The sequence below is a fragment of the Centropristis striata genome, chromosome 11 (genome assembly GCF_030273125.1).
Source record: "Centropristis striata isolate RG_2023a ecotype Rhode Island chromosome 11, C.striata_1.0, whole genome shotgun sequence".
In the NCBI taxonomy this organism is placed as follows: domain Eukaryota; kingdom Metazoa; phylum Chordata; class Actinopteri; order Perciformes; family Serranidae; genus Centropristis; species Centropristis striata.
Window position 1 is genome coordinate 28872164 of NC_081527.1, and position 22625 is coordinate 28894788.

General features: G+C 39.2%; 1 protein-coding gene across 3 annotated transcripts in view; it reads left to right on the forward strand.

Annotated features, from left to right (window-relative positions):
• The window catches only part of LOC131979811 (partitioning defective 3 homolog), a 293005-nt gene that overhangs the window by 10167 nt on the left and 260213 nt on the right, over window positions 1-22625 (forward strand). The window lies entirely within an intron of this gene.

Here is a 22625-nt window from a genome sequence, read left to right on the forward strand (position 1 = left end):
AGTGCAGGGAAAAAGGATCAGGAAGCTTATAAAAAGTTTTATGATACCGGCACTGCTCTGCTCTGCTCTGAGGTTTTCTCGTCCACCTTTGTCGTCCAGGCCTTTCAGCTGGAAGCCATAGTTTATTTATGAAGGAGATTCTTAGCGTGTCTTCTCAGAAGGGTGTTTGTAGAAAACCAGGGTGGGATGCTGAGAAAGCTTGTATGTTTCAGGAGAGTAAAGTCATTTTAGAAGCCTACCACGAGGGAGTTAATGACTTGGATGTTAAATGTAACTTTTGTTGAAGCACTATTCTCAAAATAAAGCTATACTGTGTTTGAAAAATGTGACTCCTTAAAACATCTGGCACGACCGTGTTATTGAAGTTATTAGCAATTTGAGTGATTGCCTACAGAACAGTGTCATTACTTGTGTTGAGAACACTGCGTTGTGTGTGTTCAAGTCAGCTCAGATTGAATTTACTCAGGAGTTTTGTGGTTTGAGCCACAGCAACATTTAAATAGTCTCAACTGATAGTTAGACTAAGCTGGCCAAGCACAACTGGGTAGTCATCAACTTTCTCCCATAATAAATATGGAGGTTACAAAGCCTAGACATTGTCTGCAAGGGGTTGCTCAAAGGAACAATCCTCTCCCTTCTGGTAAGTTTCTGTCAGCAGCACAAGTATGGAAAAGCTTTTAGCTTTAAGTCTCATTTTCTAGTGTAAAAACCTGAGTGCATGATAGGCAAGGCTGGCCTACCAATCTGGGAATACTCAACTCTTTACTTAATTACACAGCTGCAGCCTAAAAGAATAATTTATTATCATGTAATTACTCAATAAATGGTAATCTTTTGGTCTGAAATGTCCAAAACCCAAACATATTAAATTATTATCCTAGTTTTCACACACAAGAAGCTAAAACCAGCATTTTTTTCCCTTGTGAAATGAATTGAATGATGAAAATAATTGATGTAATTCACCAATCTATTAATTTAGTTGTCATTTCAGCTTGTTGGTTAAAAAAAATAGCATTACCATAATGATATATTCTCCATTTATTGAAGGGCAATATTTCCCTTTGCAATATCGTGCAGTAAAATGAGAAGCCTAAACTGGAAATAGTTATAAATACAAACATGTCAGACTTGTACTCATAACTTTGTTTTTGTACAGTTTGCAGTTAATGTTAGTATCTGTTTGAAATTTTGTGTCATGGCGATTGGCAGTAATGTAAAAATAAGAAGTATGATTGTAAAGAATCCTGAGCAGTAACAAGAACTGTAATCAAACCTCTTGGTTGGCCAATCTTATTTGGAAGTTAGAAAATTAGGGCGGAAAGTAAAATGATTTTTAGTTATTATGATTATTATGATTATGATGATTATGATTATTATTACTAGGGCCGGGACTTTAACACGTTTATTAAGATTAATTAATTACACAAAAATGAATGTTTTAAAAGTAGATACTATAATAGTCGAAAGTACTCAAGTATCACCTCAACGCAAAACATATAGCAGCTAGCGTGGACGTTAGCCTGACTTGCTATTGCTACACTTAATGGCAAAAATTGCACTGGTCTGTTGGACTTGAACAAAAATAAACGATGTTCTTATTGCTTAAGCGTATGAATTCAGTCATTATTCAATGGTCTACTAAAAATCCATGTGAAAAAAAATACTTCTCACTGTTCTCAGGTCAAATATTTATATGCGATTAAAATGCGATTAATTTCGATTAATTAATTACAAAACCTCTATTTAATTAGATTATTTTTTTTAATCGAGTCCCGGCCCTAATTATTACTGATAGAAACTATGAGGAAAAAATAATAAAATAAGACCACACTTGAATTTTGTTACATAGTAATTTGGTTCTTCGTTGGAGAAGGTCACAGGTTTTGTATTCTATATTATCCATCAATGAGCCTCCAATCCCTGACTCTCCAGTCAGCCCTCCCCCTGTCTGCTTATTCAGTGTGAGTTACTTTAGTGTCTCAGCGAGATGTAAAATGAATGTGCACTTGTTTCCAACAGGCAGACTGGCCTTGTTCACAGCCCTGAGTGTCCCTTGTCCACCCAGCGGACAGACACTGACTGAAATGTCAAGGACTCGCTGTGTGCGGAGTGCCGAGCACAGGGAGAGGATTGTCTCTGAGGAATGTCAGGACACTGAACAAACAGCAGCATAGCTCGGATATACTGTATCCCTCAGTGCAGCCTGATACAGCCTGGAGATGTGATTGAGTCTGAGCACTTCATTACCAAACTCTTCCCTTTTTCTGTAATTGTGGCCTAGATCTTTTTATTTCTGCTCCTGTTTAGAGGCCTCATTGTTTAGATGCTGGTTTATTGTTTTCTTCCTCCTGCCGCTGAAATTCCTGCGAGATTCTTGTTGCTAGAGTCTTAAACTTTCATTTTATTGTCTCCCCTCATAACAGACCCTGTTGTTCTCACCCAGCTGTTAATTGCCAGCAGCTAAATGAGAAACCTGGTGTTAGAGTGGTGCAAAAAAACAAAGTGCAAAGCTCAGGCCAATGGGCTTGTTTTCCATAGAAACCCAAATGCATTTCAAAGGGAGGAAGGTCCTGCATTAGCATGGTCCAGATTTTTTAAATGTGGCGAAACAAGCGTGAGGTTTAGCTTGGACACGGGAAAAACCACATGCTGCTCAGAGGATGAAGAGCCTACATTAGCATAACCCAAATGATTTATGAGTGTAGATTAATGATGTCCCTTGAAATTGAATTCAGTACTTAGGCTGATGAGGCTTTGTCTGCTAAATATAGGACAGGCCAAGCGAGAGCTGTGCCTTTGACAGATAGATGATTATTGGCCTTTGGGCAGAGCAGAGGCATGTGGGCCTTGAACTTCACTCTTCATTTGTGTGATATCTCGTCTTCTAGTTGCTCCTGGTGTCGTTCAGGAGGTAAATGGCTTATTTGGAGGGTTGGCATGGAACTGTATCTGGAATCGGTCGGCTTTGGGCGAACATTCTATCAAAATTTCACATTAACTACTAATATAAATGATCATGTGATGTTTCCAATTAATTAAGTGGTGTCAAACTAGAGTCTAACCTCTCATCTATTAAACCATATATTGTTTTAACTGTGTACCTTGGGTTTACCTGAGTCAGCAAAAGGACACTAACAACGGTAAATTAGCCTTGTGCTATCTTTGTCACAAGTCGGTCACTTCCTTCATCTCCTCGCTGTAAAACAATGGGGGCTGCTGATTCTTTTGGGGGAAATTGGATGTTTCTGGGTATGAATAAACATCACCGTTATCAACCAGTTATCAACACAGCATAGTGAAAATACAGACACACTTTTTATGATCCGAAGTGTCGCCCAAGTGTTCTTACTGCTTTCTCTCGTCAGAGTTACTTTTGTATTATAATTAGTAGAGGTGTGAGAAAATAGGCACCATGCGCATCAGGATATCGTGTCGGGAAGTTGTCGAAATAACGCTGCAAAGTTACAATGGTTTCAGCCACAAGAGACTGGAACCAGGTATGTGACTCCGTTCAAATATGTTGTTGGTCAGTCTGTGGGTTTGACTGTCATTGTGGAGAAATAAAAAGACTGAAGTGAGATAAGTAGAAAATTATTTTTCTTTTTGACAAAAAAAAATTCTTGATCAAATTTAATTTTGTGTAATGATATTGATATTGTTAAATGGTTAAATTGCAATATATTGTATTGCAATACTCACCATATCGCAAAATGCTTAAAATCACAATGAAATCATATCATGACTCAAGTATCGGGAGAAAATCATATCATCGGACCTCTGGTGATTTCCACCTCTAGTAATAAGACATGTTAATCTCCATGTACGTGAATGAAATTTCACACGTAGATTGTTAAATCCGTATAAATCAATTCTACCTACACTGGTGATGGCGATCACATTCAACTTTGCAGATGTGACCGCAGAGGGCAAATGTTACCAAACAGAGGCCGACCGGTGAAATAGTTAATATAGCTCACCTGATCAGCACAGGAACTGGCTCACTTTGAACCCCTTTTGACTAAATAGTCAGGAAATTGAAGGCTAAAGAACTGTGATGTGAGAAGATAAAAGTAGAAGAAGGTGTTGCAAGTGCTACTTTACCATTTTCTGTATTCTTTATTTTGATGATTGCTCTAGTTAATACTGTAATGGTGTAGCCCGTTTAACATGTTGATATCTGCCCATTGGGTTTGAGTGGCAGGTTGATTTCTCATAGTTTATGATAGATGAAATAAAAGGCTTTGATTCATCGCTGCCGCCTCCGCTATTCCAAGCCCTCTTTCTCTCCTGGGTGTGTTTTTGACATGGCTGGTCTGCACTTGTCAGACTGCAGCCTGCACACTGATTTAATATTCACCGTTCACACACAGAGGCGGTGAAATAATCAGAAAATCAGGAATATACATTACCCTGTGTGTTCCTCGAATCTGACTGAGCTGTCATTTTGAAGCATTGTTTTTCACGGTAATTTTAAAGAACAAATTCCTTATCACAGAGCTTCTTGAAGTAGATTGAAGCACAATAACAAATGTTCCTGCAATTAAATCCCAAAAGCAGTTTCTCCCATTTTTCTGTCAGCTGAATGTGACTGTATGCGAGACACACACACACACACACACACACACACACACACACACACACACACACACACTGCTCAACAGGAAAATCTGCTCCGACTGACCAGCTGATGATGCAACACTCTCAGTCTCCATGTCTGAACTTGAGCAACATGTTTGCTCTTTCCCTGTCAGCGCCAGTCACATTTGAGGACTATGTTGGTGTTTACCTTTTGTTTCTACATCTGTAAACTTCCTATGTGCCACCACACAGACATCATGTTGAGTGACAGATCCAGTGGATGATGCAAGAACCGCCTTACAGCGTGGATGCAGTTTAGGCTTTCAACAAGTCTACAGCTTGCAGCATCAGTGCAGCTGGTTCTGCAACAATACTGTTATTGTGTGTAAGAGGAACTATGTCACACAAAAACAACAAATATTGACTTTATTTACATGGACTTCATGTTTTGTCTGTATTCTGTGCAGTTTGTTTTCCCTGCTAGACACTGGAAAGCAAATTCTTGAACATTAAATTATGTTGTTTTATACATGCATAATACAATTACAATCACAGTTAGATTAATAACAATTAGTTTTTGTGTATTTCTACACATGCTATTGGTGTTATTGCAAAATTGCATGAGCAATTTGCATTTTTTTTTTCAAAAACTGCAAGTGTGTTGCTGACTCAAAAGATAAAATTCAACATTACAATTGTTTAAACATTAAACGCCTCTAAATACGTTTTGTAATAATAAATCATATTTAGCAAGAGAGTGCAAGACAAAGTAGAGCTGTGTAAGTGTATGTCAAACACTCCACTTTGATTTGAAGTTGGGCTATTAAATTTAGTGTTAAAATATTTTTTTTGGTGCTGAGTTTAAGTGAAGTCGGTTGTGGCTGAAGGAGGACACCTCAGCCCAGACGGGATGGATTCAATAGTGGCTTGCAGAGGAAGAGAGCATTTCCTTTTCCTGTCCCTCAGCATTAGTATGCTGGGAGTCAGTGGTGAGGAAGTGCATCAACTGGACCAGCTGGGCTGTCAGCGGGACTGCAGTATTTTACAGTTGCCTGGCAAATAAAGTGAACTTTAAACATCCAATTTGTCTGCAGGTAAAAATATGTGACTGCCTGATTTAGCTGCACAGCAGAAGAGCTTTATTGCCAGCAAACGGAAGTGAGAACAATACAGATACAGGGAACTGTGGTTAATGATCACTGATGTTGTGCACTGAGAGTGTAGTTCAGTGTTTCCCCTACCATTATATCAGGGGGGCAGCATGCCCCCCCAACGGCACCCCCGTCCCCCTTAACGATCAAGTTAATTTTATTTTCTATATTGCGCCATTTAAGGTTACCTTTCATATATATATATGTATATATATATATATATATATATATATATATATATATATATATATACACATATACATTGTCCTTTTATTTAACAAACTTAATAGCCTTATGTTATTTATCCTATTTACACGACGGCATGTCATTTCTGTCTACATGGTTAGGGTCTCTAACCCTAACCTCTACACGTTTTACAATTCTCTTCTGCTCTCTGTAGTGCGCGCGGGGAAGTTCCTCCCCGATGCGTGCACACAAACACATGTGTGTGCATTCACACACACACACACACACACACACACACACACACACACACACACACACACACACTGAATTTACTGAGCTGCCCGCCCAACTTATCGGCTGCAAAATAATTCCAGCATGATAGAGAAACGTGCCTACCTGTCTATCAGTCCCGCCCCCACATCATCTCTCCGTGTGCATGTGTGTGTGCCGAACTAAATACCATCATGTCCCGGTGATCCAAACCGATCCAAACACACTGCTGCATACGCCATTCAGTCAGCATTAGCTGACAATTAAAGTTGTTTTAATCACAGAAGGGTAAAATGTGCCTAACGGTCTGAATTACTTCCTGTCGCTAAACACATGCTGCTTTCAAAATAAGAGCACAGCGTATTAACAGAATCCACCACAGAGTTTACAAGACTGTCAAAATAAGATGCCTTAAATAAAACATTCAAGAACCTTTATTCTCCTTTACATTAATTAATTGAAATATGCAGTCATTAAGATCAGTGTATGTAATGGAATAGTGGCATTAGAATCTGCAAGAGGCCGCTAAATTTGGGCTTTTTATGTGTTGTAGTAGGATAACAAAGATTGTATGTCACAGTATCTCGTGACTGAAAATGTAATGTGAGGTGTTTGACCTCATTTAGCTCTCAAAGTGCACAAGGTTGATGCATTTTACTTAATAAAGCTGTAAACCTAGGGGATACACTGTGGTTAATTTTTTTATCTCAGGAAATATCTAATTAATGTTGAGGAATTGTTTTGGAGACAGTAGAGCAAAGACGCGTGGAAATCTGTGTACTTGCTGTCTGTGTACTCATCTAGCTCCGGTTTGTTCAGACACCCGGCACCAGCGGGGGAGTATGAAGATAAAAGAGGCAGCCATAACTTCGTGAAACCAGAAATAGTGTCAACCGAAACAAGGGGAAGAACAGCCGTGGTGAAAGAACATCTAAAGGAAATACTCTATGAAGGGCTGGCAGCCATTTAATTAGAACTTGGTCCAGGGGAAAACACAAAGAAATAAAAGAGCTGTAAACCAGGAAATGTGAGAAAAGCAATAAACAGAAACACAAGTAAAGGCATGATATTGTAGACTAATATCAATTGTGGCAAGACTTAAACAAGTTCAGCAAGTGCCAACACAGAGTTTATGATATTTTGGGTATTTTTTGGCAGCTGTATGGTTTTTTATCTGCAATAATCTGCTGAAGAGTTCTTCTGCAAAGGATTCTTTATCACTTGCTTCACAGAATGTCACATTAGACTTGAAGGACATGATAAAAGAACAATAAGACCTTGTTTACAAATACAAAGTTTAATATTTGCTCTTGAAATAACAGTAGAGATCCCATGCATGTTTGATAATACTCCAAACATATTGAGCATTTTTGCAGAAACAAAGTGTGCACTTGCAGATATTAAGTAGCATGGAAAAAAGAATAAGTACTATATATTTAATCCCCTCCAGTCTTGTTCAGTGTGAATGAGTTAAACATGAAGAAATCGCCTTTTGTAATAAACAGTGATGCATTCTTGATGCAACTTGAATGCAGCCTATCACAGTGGTGACAGTTGAGGCCGAAAAAGGCATTGGCTGGATAAAAAGCTTACTGTGTGTGAATGAACTGTGTCAGGTTTGGCCTGGGACTACTGCCTCTTTTGACATGATCAGACAAGATTATGTGTGTCTGTGTGTGTGTGTGTGTGTGTGTGTGTGTGCGCGTTCAATTCCTTTAGTTTGCCCTCTCGCACACATGAATTAGGACACCGAACCCAACACGCCTGGCATTTCAAAGAGGAGGCCATTTGTTGGAAACAAGCGCCCCATTTAGACTATCTTGATCCACGTATTAAACTGTGCCCAGAATCTCTAGCCATCTCTCCGCAGCCTCAACTTGTTCTTTTGCACTCATGTCACATAAAGGAAATGCATAAGCATCCGGTACCTGTAAGCCAAAACGCCAGGGGTCTTCCTGTGTCAAATCTTGAGATTTCTCTGTGAATGAAAGATGAGATTGCTCTTCATAAAATCGCAAAACAGTGGTTTCTTAGTTGAATGAAATTGGCAGGGTAATGGGAAAAACAGGGTGAAAGATAAATGAGAATTAATTGAATCTTCCAAATCATCAAATGATGAACGTTGACTTAGACAAATCTTTTCTGGAACAGTCTCATGGGTTGTTTTTAAAAGCACCGACTGAGTTTTTTTTTTTATTGGAAAGGTAGGGGTGTAACTGCACACAGAAGTTCGGCTCATACACAAGCTCATACACTGCTAAAGTGTACGAACCCTGAGATCAGCTTATTGAGTAAAACATAGCACATTAACTGCATATGGCTAAAAGTTTTAGGGTGAAACTCCAGTATATGGTTGCAGTTTCCTCACACATCATCCATCATCTCCTTCACTTCATCTACATTTCACCCTCAGGAATGAACTGGATTTGGTTACCCTTTGGATACGAGTATTCTCACTGCATTTATCCGTGCAGTCCAAAGTGATTGTAAGCACAAATGCTACAAGCTTGTAACTCTTGATTTACATTTAAAGTGACTGCAGCTTCAAAGTCACATGCCCTACTTATTCCCCAATTACATGGCCGCTGCACGAGCCTGGCCTGCTGGGTCACAACAGGAAAGCCTTTGAGGCATTCTCATAGTTTGATGCTGGACCTCAAACAAACGTCCAGATTCCTCACTGACAAAGTCATCAGGCACACAGATGACTGCTCGATACGTCTCATCATAGAAACAGCCACTTGTGAAACTACAGCAAGTAGGTTTGTTTAACAGCTAATGAACCTAGAACCTCCTTTTTCTTACACTTGTGCCGGTTTTGCTACCCATTTGAAGGTGTGTCTTTAAATGATGATGAGCTTGGGTTGGGGGGAGTTTTTTTTCTGGTCCACCACAGCACAGCAGGTAAAATTTAATTGTTTTGCTGTTGGAGGTGATTGCAAAGCTGCAATAATACCCTTTTTTTCTCCAGCTCTTCAATTAACATCTCTCTGTGGCTGTTTTCTGATTTTCATCTTCCTCCCTGCAGTAATAGCACACTTGTTTTTATTGAAGAATAGCTGCTAAGAAAGCTCAGTTTGTCACCTCGTTACGATCTGTTTAGTCAGTGAATACGATGATAAGCACATTAAATATCCTATAAATTGTTCACAGTAAAAGTCCCATGTTATGTTGCTATTCAAAAGCATAAAAGTGTATTTCAAGTGGCAGTGGAAAAGCCCTATGTGGTGCTTGAAGCTCATGACTATGTAGAGAAAACCAAAGGGTTGGTTATGGGTCTTTAGCCAATTCTCTTCTCCACCTGTTCTTGTTTTTAATCTAATGGTAATCAGTGAAGTTTGATTTTTGAAAAATTGGTTTGGTGAACTTCTTTTGCCAAGATGCCGTTTCCTCAGAATGAAGCTGAGTCAAACCCAGTGTCCAGCGAGGCTTTGTGAAAGCTTGGCACAGAGACAGAGATACTGCAAATACCTCTATCTTCACCATCCAGACTGGATGGATGGAAAAAGCCTCGCTCCTGCCAAAGATTGTGACGGCTTGTGCCTGAGTCCAGCTGGTTCTCTATAAACAGCAACATGAGTTATTGTCTGTTTCTCTGTTCACTTTTTGTTTTGATTCACTCCTACTTCTTATTTTTGGAGAGGATTATTTAACCGTTAGAGACAGGAAAAGATGGACTCGGACTGATTATGACATGACAATTAACATGTCATGCAGGGGAGTTATTTTGCAGACAGAACAATCATAGAATAACTGCATTAATATTTGAGATAAACGTACATAAAGTTGCTTTAAAAGCATATTCCATGCTTTTAACTACAACAGTAATGCAGAAGAACTTGTCTTTTGTTACAATTTTTTAAGAGACTTGTGACGTTTCAGTTCCGTCAGCTGCTTTATATGCAAGACGTTTTCTGCTATCATGTATATCCATGTCTGTCATCCCATTGGACCAGACAGTGTCCTGACCCCGCGGTTTATCCTCTTACATCACCAGTGTTAGGGCTGGCAGAGGGTAAATGAGTCCACATACTGTTTGCGTACATGTCTATGCATGTATACCACTTTGCTTTTAATGCACAAAAATCTAAAGTGGAATTTAAATTTCAAGAGGGGATCAGAAACGCTTAGCCTTTAAGCTTTCACGTGATCCTGTGCAGCTAAAAAAGAAACATTTCTAATCATCCTTTGTTGCACATACATGCAACATGCTACGCTATTTAAGTTTTGATAGAGTTGGAGGTATTTCTAAGAGAAATGTAAGGCTGTTGTGGCTCCAAAACCTGTTTTTGGCCACCTCCATCAGTGGGAATCCCTGATTAATTTAGTAAAGCTCTGTCTACAGAGATGCATTACAACCATGACTCACTTTGGACCCAAATGCCAGATGGATCTTACATTCTTTTAAGGTTATGACTCTGATGATTTCATCATATCTTTCAGAGAGCCAAAGGAAACTATCTCATCTCCTCTCCTGCTGTAACTAACACCCCCCTAGTTTCTCTTCAGGCTCCAGAGGAGGAGACAACTGCAATCTGCATCTCCATCTCCCAGCGCTCCAGCCTCCCTTCTGCCCACATCCATCTCTACATCCAAGCCGTGTTACCTCCCCCACCATCTTCACAACCCACTTCTTTAAATGTGCCTCTCTTCCCCTCTTCTCTCTTTCTCTGTGAGCAGATGATCCACATGGACCCGTGCTTCAGCTTTGAAGGGAACAGTTCCTCCTCCTTTTCTTCATTTAAATGCATACAGAAATGCACATAATTCAGCTCTAATGAAGCTGTGCGTGTGGAAGAAGCAATTGAATTGTTGATAAAGTCTCTTTCAGCCAGATTTATTTTCTCCTTTTTCTGGAAACAGCTGAAACTCTTTCCAAAAATGTTCTGGTTTCTGGCGCTCCAGGCCAGTTTTTGTCTTTCGTGCTGAAGTGTTATCACATGTGATTGACTGAAAATTTATTTGAACACAAAATAAAAGATGAACATTTAAAAATAATCGAACAACAATAAATACAAGACAACAACACAAAATGAAACGACAACAACAAGACTCTACACTTATTTGTGTTCAAAAGGAGTGGGAAGAAGCCAAAGCTTATTAAATCCCAGCCCTTCTCCCTATGTTAATTTACTATATTCAGTTATATAACAGCAATAATATTTTTATATATGTATGTATAACACATAGTAATGTAATTTATAAATTTGTTATTACCATTATTAGCATACATAACTTATTAACTTGCAAACACAAGTACAAATACACCCATGTAGTCATAATGAGACAACAATGAACAAACAAACAAACAAACAACAACACACAAAAAAGAAAAATAGTAATAATACATTTAAAAATAAAATGTCAACAATAACCACCTACATTCATTTCACACACCTGTGTGAAGAATGCAAACGAAAATTTTAAGATTTTAATTCAATAAAAAATATTTTTTTTATCATGACAGCATTAACACTGAAATGACTAAGCATGTAGTGTTTGCTCATAGACGTGTGGCTGCTAAAGGACATGCAGCAGCTGTTGTGAGGATTATGACATGTTGCTTGCAGGACAACCCTTGTCCTGCACTGCTGGCTCACACATGGACATGCACCCCTTTTAACTCTCTCCATCTCCATTTCAATAAACTTTGAAAGGGAGTAGTTCCTTTCTCGCTGTCAGAGTTCTCTGCGTTTGAAGTGCATCCATAAACATTACGCAACAATGTCTGTAAGACATCAGTGGCTGCACTGTACTGTGTTTCCTGCCTGTCCAGGCCTGCATGTCCCATCCTGTGTCTGTACAGGCCTCTGCCGTCCCCATAGATGTTAACTGATGGGTCCACACACCACACCTTGACATTGCACTTCTGCTCAGACCACTGCAATTTAACAATCACATTTCTGTACATGTTTGTGTGATCATGCATGAAGTAATGGGTGAGCTGATTTGCAGGATTGTGGTTGTGTCCAATCCAGGTACGACCTTCATTAGTTAGACCAGGTTGAGACTTGACTCGTGAAGCCCATACCAAGTCTAATCCTGTGCTTATATAACCAAAATTGTATTTCAATGTGTCAGATACATATTTCACTACAAAATCTGACACACCTTTTTTATATCTCTGCTATCTACTTCATCCAAACACTGGAGGGCCTAATTAAAAACCATTAAATGAATCATCTTAGATTATTGAGTATTAATGTTAATATCAGATTATGATCTAAATCAAAGTTTAATTGAGAGAACGAGACCATTTGGAGAAAGAAATCTGTTGTATTCGTTTCAACTACAGATTCACCCATACAGCTGTGTTACAGAGTGGATACTCTTTCTTCAAGCAGTCTTTAGCATAGACTGTCAGCTCAGGACATCTCTAATGTGCTTACTTTGAGACGTGCTTATGGCCGATCATTTAAGTAAGCTGCATCTGTTTTTAATAGTCAAAATGTTGACGTACTCTTATAGTTATACTTTAATGATTAGAGTGCTCTAACTGAGATCATCTTCAAATTTATTTCAGTGTTTAATTTTTGTTGCACTTTTGTTCATGTGGTCTGTTGACGTCTCATATTGATGAGCTCTGTACCTTAAAGCAGCGTCTCCCCTCGGGCCGAGAAATCTGCAACCACACACTACAGCCGACAGCTGTTTAAAGAAGCAGATGGCAAATGCAGCCAGTCTATGAAAGAAAACTGTAACATTAACATGATGTTAACAGGATGTTTTTGAGTCTTGTTTTGTGCCTTTTTGCCATTGAATTTAAACCTCACTCTCAAAGCTGCAGCTCTGCTCAAAAACTCGTACTCAAGACACCAGTGGAAGGCAAACAGGGATTGTTTATTGTTTATTTGAGTCCACAGTAATTGTTACTTTGGCAACATTTATTGTTTATTGGACATACAATACATAATACAGATATAGTAGTAATGTCAACCCATTGAATCAGTGTCACCTTAAACTGGATTTTTATTCCTTACCTCTTAGTCTCTTCTTTTTCCATTACATTTGTCTTTAACTGCTGCTAAGGTGTACAGAGAATTATTAATATTTTGTGCCAAAAAGTCAAGTATTGTAGTCTGTTCTAGTGTAAAAGGTCTTACTCCGGGCCCTCTGCTGTGAAATTCGCCTGGCCTCCCTTTGTCCCAGTGGAGTTGTGCGCCTTTGTTTTGGCAGACCTCCTCTGTCCCGCTCTGCTATTGCAGTTATGTGTAATAGGACATATCTCAGCCCACAACAAATAAGCCTCCTTATTTTTGCCTTTTCCATTTGCCGAGCTGTAATCTGATACAGCTGAGGCCGCTGGCAGTTATTCCTCCGCGCTGTCGAGCTGTCACATGATGCTGGCAGACTCGGTCTTTGTGAGTCCATGTTTTACAGAATAATCCCATGCACCGCTGTCTGCCCATTGACCAACTGTTCCTACTACTTCTGCCCCCGCAAATCCTCTTGTACAACATCTCCCAATCCCTCGGATAACATTCAGCTTCATAACTGGATCAGAAGTGGTATGTGCGTATTCAGACTGACGACATTTGGGGTTAAGGTGTCACCAGATGCTTTCAGATGAGAAGCCATTGATTTTGCAGTGACTCACCTCCTGAAATCCTTCTTTTTGTCTGGGTTGGGAGGAAGAACAGCCAAGGTGTGTGTGGCTCTGGTCGCAACATGTTTGGATCTGATGAAATGCAAAATGACAGCAGTTCCAATGGCCTTTTAAAAGACACAAGTTTCACGTCTGTAATTCACTGATAAAAGGCCCTGTCTGTGTCAGAGCACTGTAAACCTCTATGAGAGGTAGGTGCATGTTGAGTGCAGAAGTGAGAGTGGTGTTTGTTTAAAGCTGAACCTGAAACCCAGTCTGGGCAACTAGAATTTACTCCACTTCAGATTGAAATCAGAACCAACTACTGAGAGGCTGTTGGACTGAGACAAGATGAAATTTCAATGCTTGCACTTGGAAAGTTGGATTGTTGTTTGGGTTTGGGGTGGCTGTTGGGGCTAAGTTTGCAAATTTACTCAAAACTGCTGAAAGACGAGCAGTTTGCACACAGTATACCACACAGAAATGGTAAAATAATGGAAGAGGCATCTATTGTTATGGTGCAAATAGTGTTTGTCAGCAGTTTTTGTGCAAGACTTCTGGCTGATCTACAAATCAAGTCTGTCGAATGAGTCATAGCAGTCTTCATAACACACAATGGATAGTAACTGATATTGTTAAAAAATAATCAGATGCATTGGAAAACTAATAAACCTGTCAAATTCAGAAATTGCACTTTATGAAATCTGGCAACCTCACATTATTACATAACCCAACAAGAGTTACCTCATAGGGTGTTATATTGCTAGTGGGTTCAGCAGTCATATTAATGATGAAACGGTTATTGCAGCGACACTAATACGAACAACGTGAACATAATGGGAACATTTTCTGTTCTACATTTCATCAGTTTTTCTCTGGTGTCGCTTTCATAGTTTCTGTAAACACCTTTAACCTAATTATGCAAGGCCAACTATCATATCTGTTGACATGTGAATTAGTATTTTTTTCTCCTTAGGCTGGTTGTGATTGAAGAACGGGTTTTTTTTTTTGTGTCACTCTAATTGTTGCCGCTTTAAGAAGGAAGATATACTCTTAATTAACATGTGTTCCCACTTAATTCATGGTGCACATAATCTCATTGGGGCTGCACAATTAATCGAATTTCAATTGTGATCACGATATTGGCCGCCATGATGAAATTAACCTGATCATTTGCGATATTTCCATTTTAAAATGCGGCTCTCCTGCATATCTAATCAAGCACTCTCTACACCAGTAGTCCACCAACCACCAGGGGGCAGGGCCGTTTTTCTCTCCTGAAAAAAGCCTGGTTACTGATTGGATAGATCACTAAGCAGGATGTGACTTAGTACTTGATGCCACAACAACACACGCCATTTGTAAAAGCCGGCGAAGCAGTGTTGCCAACTTAGCAACTTTGTTGCTATATTAAGCGACTTTTCAGACCCCATTAGCGACTATTTTTCAAAAAAGCGACTGGCGACAAATCCAGCGACTTTTTCTGACGGCTCGTTAAGAAGAGTAAGAACGAGTCGAAGCGGCACAGTCCTCCTGCAGCAGTCTTTCCCAGCTGCAGAGCCGGAGGGGATGTTAACCCCTTCGCGTCCAGTCTGCAAATGGATAACAGGCTAACAGTTAGCTCTGTAGCAGTACAGTGTGTATGTGCTGCTGCTGCAGGAGGTGTTCACTTGGTGATCTCTGTTCACAACAAGCACCGGACACTCAAAACTGTTCCTATTGTTTGTTTGAAAGTAGTGCAATAAAAATACAGATGTTTTCCCTAACATGATTAATAATCGTGATTACAATATTGATCAAAACAATCGTGATCATTTGGCCATAATCGTGCAGCCTTATGTCAACAATGACATTTTTACGACCAATAGCAATATTGCACTACATTGGCCCTGAGAGAAAATTTATTCTAATTTAATGTTCCCTTTTTTCCCTTTTTATCTCTATCTTGCATTTAATTTTCTGCCGTAGCACTCATTCTTTACATGTCCCTCAAGTACTTAATCCCATCTTCCTTTGTCTTCTCTTTCCTGTTGCATATCTTGCTTTACTTTTGCTCCCTCTAAATGACACATTAGCTGTTCTTCAGGTTTAGACCTCGTCTCCTCTGTTCGTCTACCCCAACACCTCCACACCCTCTCCCCTCAGGAGCGGGCGGCCGTTTCCTCCCCACACTCCCCCATTCCATCCTCTGATTGGTTAAGGCAAGAACTCCCAGTGACCCCCGGGGAATGATGTCAGTCTGTCTCCATGGCAGTGGTTCGTGTTTGTCGTCCGAGGGGACCGCCTGGGATGTGTCACTGTTTGAGAGGACCAAATCTCTTCTTGGCCCAGCTTGTATCAGTGCTGGTGAGAACAAAGCCAAGTTTGAGGCTGCGTGAACAGAGATTAAGAGGTTTGAGTGTTGTCTCATCTGCAGGGAGTTTCTCAACACATGGACACAGCTGTGTGGTTACTATCTGCTGCACGCTTTGTGGCTCACGTCCAAGAAAGCATAGATGACATGCAAATCAGTATGGGTCCGAAAATGTTTCCTTATGGCTGCAACCAATTTTTATTTTCATTAGTGATTCATCTTTTTATAATTTTCAGACAGAAACACTGCTGTCATTTACAGTGACAACATGGTGATTGATTACCATAATTGTCATTGATCGGTTGATCAATTAGGCAATTCATTTCAGCACAATTAGTTGAATTGCAGCCTTTCTGTCATTGGGTTTAGAAATAAGCATTTTTATTAATGTGATTTTTATTATTTTAGTGCCACTTGATTTGATTCTAGTGATTTACTGCATAACTCTAATTTACTAAGAGTAACTTTATTTTTTTCATGCAAAAAAGACTTTTGTGCCTCCAATCAACTAGTCTTTTTTGTCTCAATTAAAGCATTATTTTGTTTTTGTTTTTTTTAGTTTGAACTAGCCAAAAGAAATTGAGCATCCAGAAAATTATTAGAATATTTTACCAGATTCACGAAAGCTTTTCAAACTGCACTCATGGAAAATGGTTCTTTCATTTATCCTTTATTTATTTCTCGAGGAATCATTGAGGGCAACCCCTCATTTACAGAGAAAACACAAAACAGCACTGACAAAACAAATGCAATAACATTAAAAACAGTTACAGTGAAAAGCAGAGTTATTGGTTATCATAGTTTTATACTAACTCTTTGCTGGTCTAACTTTATAATCAGATATTTCTTCTGTAACATCCATAGGCCAGGAAGCTTTTAAGCCTCTAGCTGTATTGATTGTTTTGGACAATAAAAATCACAAATTGGTGCACAAAACAGGTCGCTCTTGAAAGTAGAAGGAACTTGCTTTGGTTGAACCGGCTCTTTAAAGCTGATTGATGTTTTGTCTGTGAGACTTCCATCTCTGACAGGCAGGATTTCCTCCTGTCACATTCTTCAAGAAACCAGACGAGTGTAACCACAAGATTTTCTGTGATATCGGTCGATCACTTGCCAGAAGGAGTGCCTCAAGTGAGTGTTTCGAAATATGGCGCTGACTAACTGATTTCTGACCGCAGTCAAATAGAATCTACAAATCCTGGTGCTTATTTGGTCCTGCATGGTTGAATTTGTAGATTGATGGCATTGATTGCATTGATAAAAGCTCAGGCTGAGACACAGGACATTCCAGTTCCAATTGACATGCAACTCTTTAGCCAGAATTACTCCTCCTATATTTCAAACTCCATCCAGCTAGTATGTACTAAATAAGGTTGTAAAAAATTGATACTAAAACCTTCTATCTGGATACGATACTCATGTTCAAAAGTATCGTGTTAGTTAGCAATTAAAGGCTGACGTCACATTAATGATTATAAACAACGTAAATAAATAAATCAGGCACGTAGTATGCCCATATTACGTTAATTGACACAGTGTCAGTATACATAAGCATAGAGTTAATACGTTTATATAAATGTTGGTGACTGAAGTGTTATTTTCTCTCGAAGTCCCAGAATGAAGCAGAGAAAAGTTGACTTATCAAGCTTGTCTAGCATACAACTTCAGAATATTGTTCTAATTATTATTGTTTGTTGTATTTATTTATTTTTTGCACTACCTCAGACCTGAAGCTTGTTACCATAGTTGCAGTTTCTTTTTGCACAACTGTTTTTTATTATAAATATTCAACCTGTGGTTCTGTTCATTTTAACATGTTGCATTTTTCTTGTTGATAAAAATATTTTTGGTAAATTTTGGGGTCTTTTTTTATCCTTGTGGTATCGAAAATGGTATCGTGTATCGAATATTTTCCTGAGTTGAAATTTTAGTATCGTGACAACCCTAGTACTAAATGAATTACTCGCATGTTACATTACCGAACAGATTTTTAATAACAAAGCCACAAAAGGGTGGAACAACCTTGTATGAAACTAAAGAAGGCCTAAAGCTTGTGGCTGGGAATACTCTAATGTAAAGACTGTGAAGGTTTTTCAGCTGCCGACCCGGTGAGTCTGATGTCTTGGCTTTGTTCAGACTCAATATATTGTTCATCTGATCTGATCCAGCTGTCTGTAGGGCCTCCTGCACCTGTCAGACACTCATTTCTGCTCTACCTTACCCTCAACATCTGACATTGTCTTTCTAACACTTCCACATACTTGAACCATGTGTTTTTGGGGGAATATGGGTTAGCCTTTTTTTTCTAATTGTTTTGGATCTGATAAATACAGGATTGTTTAGATGTACTTAGATGTAGATCTTCCCGAGTATTCAAGAATGTCAACATGTTTTATTGCCTAAGTGACAGTGAAACCTGCAGAGGAATATAAAATCTGACCCTCTTCAGAGTTTCCTTGTCTTCTGAATTGGTATGTTGGGCCCCTTTCACCATGACAAACTGCTCTGCTTGAAGGAAAATCATTTAGTTGGTGTCCAAGTATGATCAAAATACTATTCTAGAGGACCACTACACCAAGCCAAGATTACATCACCGATTATAGTGGAATTTCTGCTGCATGGAAATATAATTCACTACCTGATATAGCTGTCATAACACGGCATATAAATGCAAATGGAGTGCTGCTGCTGCTACAGCTCAAGTATCAGCTCCATTTGTCATGCAGTTCACTATGCAGTTCAGTTTCTTGTTGCTGTTAGTAACACTGTGGCCATCTGATACACACAGTCTCTGATGTAAGAGCAGGTTATTGTGTTGCAGCGTGTGTCCTCTTTCAGGTCTCTTTCACGAGCTGCAGACTGCAGTTACACACATGTACGCAGAAGAACACACACAGACATGTTCCGCATAAAAATGTACATGCACCAACACTGTGCACACAGGTGGTTTGCAGGGTAGCAGTCTGGGTTAGCTGCCTGCTGCAGGACAGGAGGATCGGTGTGTGTAGTTTAGGGTACGGATGAGATGTGGAAACACCACTATGCTCTCAAGAGGAGACTCAAAGTGGAGTCTTGTGAAGTCAGCCAGGTCCAGGTATGTTTGAACATTACCTTTGATGCTGTGCAGACACATTTAGCTTAGCATTGTGTTTTGTTTTGTGTGTGTTTGTGGTGCGTCAGACTGGCTAACAAAAGGTCACAGCTGTATCTTACAATAGTTCCTGTTATGTATTAAGCTCTGTCTGCTGTTTTGTTTTCATATACACACTTATGCTTACTAGGAATGTCCCAGGCAGGGTTATAAGACCGCGATCAGGTCAGATCCAGGCTTTTTCGCCACCATAAAGCCTGATCTGTTTCTGATCCTTGTTTGCTTGGAGTATGCCAGCTGTCAAAGTGCCCAATTGCACTGTTACAACACAGAATGAATGAGTGACTTGTGAATGAACTGCGGAGTGCCCAAAATAAATAAACAGCAGTTTGGAACTATGATGGCGGGCAGAGCTGCTTTAGGTCAAAACAAATAAACCTATTATAGTGACATTTTGCAGGTATGTCACGTAAGGGCTGGGCGATATGGACCACAAGTCATATCCCGATATATTTAGGCTGAATATCGATATTCGATATATATCCCGATATTTTCATCATAAAGTGAGAGCAAATGTTCAGTCAAAGTCAAAGCCAAATATGACATGTCACAAGTAGTTTTATTGCAACCGTTTAAGTGAACATAAATACTGTATAACAGGAGTACTTTTTTTTTCAAATCAAAGCTCCATAAAGTGCACATTTAAATAAAAAAATATCTTAAATAAAAATAGCCTATGAAATAAAATAGGCCAGTCTTTTTCTGAAATAAATATATTTATATGTGAAAAGAATAAAAGAACATTACAAAAGAACTAAATATGACAAACCCTAGTAATGGCAACATTTATATATAAAGAGAGACATTTTTTTAAACTATATTGATATATCCGAAATGGTCAAAATCACATTTAAAAATATATCGATTATATCTTTTATATGGATATATCGCCCAGCCCTATATCTTGTCTCTGAGGTGGTTTATAGAAAACTGTGTCCAGACTGACACTGATTCTCCATCACAGTGTCCCCCTCCTCCTGTAATCTGATGTCCTTTTGCAGTTGGATCATGAAGGCGACTCATATCTCAATCAGGGGATCAGTGGAGTATCACAGTCATAACTAATTAATACTATTGAAGTTTTGTCTTGTTCGCTCTGATGATACCACTCATAGGATCCTGTGTCTCCGCTGTCCGGATCACTAGTTTTGCGATTCACCTTAACCCGTTGCCTCTGATTTTATCTGTCTTCCTGTCTCTTTTGTTGCTGCACTTCTCTTTGTCTCTTTATCTGTGTGTGTTCGTCCCGCGTCTTGTGGTTTTCCCTCTACACTGTCAAAGATATCAGGAAGGAATAAAGTTTAATCTTGTCACAAGTGCTTTCCTTTCTCAAATCTGTCCATCTTGTTCTGTCGGTAATCTTGTGAGGAGAGAGATACTTTTGATTTTCTTTCTTCCCCGCCCTCCTTTCAAAGTCCCTTGTCATGCAAGAACAGTTAATCCTGAAAACACACGATCCAAATTGAATTTAAACGTCTGACAATCATATTGCTGTTTAGAGTTGGAGGCATTCAAGCCTTCCTTGCTAATCTTTTGTTGAAGCACTTTCAATTGAAGGTTTTGTTCCACTGTATTAATTTGTGGCCTCCTTTAGGGTATTTATCGACTCTGGCACATGTGGCCTGTTGCCAGGTTTAGTTCTCAGCTTTGCCTTTTTTGAAAAGCCGTCTTAAGAGCTGCTGGATCAATTTTTTTCCACTTGGACTTGATTTGTATCCTTCAGTCGGGCCAGGGGCGAGCGTTGGCAAGCTGACAGCTGCTGTAACTGTAGATGCCACCCGACGTGTGTCTTCAATTTACCTCCTCATTCTCTGAGACTGACCCTTCAAAAGAAACCAAACTCAACAGTCATTTCCTACGTTGTAATTTTCTCTGTCGACCAGCAAACTCAGACTCTGAGTTCAAACAAGTTTTGGTCATCTTGTTTTGTAAAGGCTGGACTTGTTTTGCATTGTTAAACAGGACGGCTTTCAGTTGCATTTACAGCATTTGCTGTGATTTCCTGTTCTGACAGGGCAAAAGGAATTCCTTTACCCAAAGGAATAAATTATGTCTATAAAAGTTATGTTCAAAAGCAAAACGTTGATTCAATTCTTGTCTGAATTCTAAAGAATCTCATTCAGTCTCTCTCATGCTCAGTTTCATGTCACTCTGCTACTTTTTCTTATAGTTTGCCTATTTTCTACGCAGAATTTGCCCAATACTATTCATAAATGCTGCCACTCAGGCAGGGTTATTATATATGGCATTGTACTGACCACTACATGTACGCAATTTGACAAAACAGATACTTAAAACCATTAATACAGTTTTCTCTGTCTGTCTGTCTGTCTGAATTGTCCTGAAGCAGTCAACCTCTCACCTGGTGCTCCATAAGACTGAAACCAGCACCGTGGGACTTTGGCAGCTACAGTAACATTGATCCTGTTATGGCAAAAAACACGAAAATAATCCGAGGTTGTTTGTAGTTAAGTATTTGGGCCTCTCTCTGCAGGCCAAACAGAATGAAGAAGATAAAAAAGACCTTCATTTGTTAACAATCCTTTATTCAGTAGTTGTTTTGCTCTTTGGGAAGTGCCAAATATAGCCCAAATATTTCAGCATGGGAACCTTTCTCAGCACTGAACCATGGGCTCCGTGCCACACTATGAATGACAACCGCAGACGTCTTATTTTAGAATTCCTTCTGAAATAAGTTGTATAAATCCAATCTGAATTTCCATGCTAATGCTGATAAATGAAGAAAGACATTCAGGTATCCGGTCGCGATGATGCAACTTAAAGGCAACACTCTCAGCTGCACAGAGTCAGCAGTGTCAGAAAAGCTTGTGAAAAGTTTTTCGGCAGCCACACATCGCTCTGTGAGCAGCTTTGTTTCCCGAGTAGCTTCTTTGACGCTAATTGACATGCAGGGCACATTTCAGTAGACTGGACCAATAAAGTCCAATCAATAACGTAAAAAAGACTGAAGACTTAATTCAGTAAGTCAGTGTGGCAGTACAGATGCACCATGACTCAAAGGTGGTTTGACTGGAAGACTGTTGGATATCATTTGTCATTGTAGTTCAGAAATATACTTCCAGCTCTTGGTAGTCCTGAACTGTAATTGTTTTAATATACAAACAGCATAAAAGGAATCATAATGCATCACAGCAGGAAGTGACTCCATATTTTAATAGCACAAACTGAAAATAATAAAATTATTGGTCATAATCTTTGAGTTTTTCAAAATGTGTTTAGATGTGTTTTATGTGTTTATGCTTTACATATATACTGCCAAATAGTCTACATAGACAGATTAAGGTAAATAATGAATATGTGCACTAAATGCTAGGGCTGCACGATTAGAGC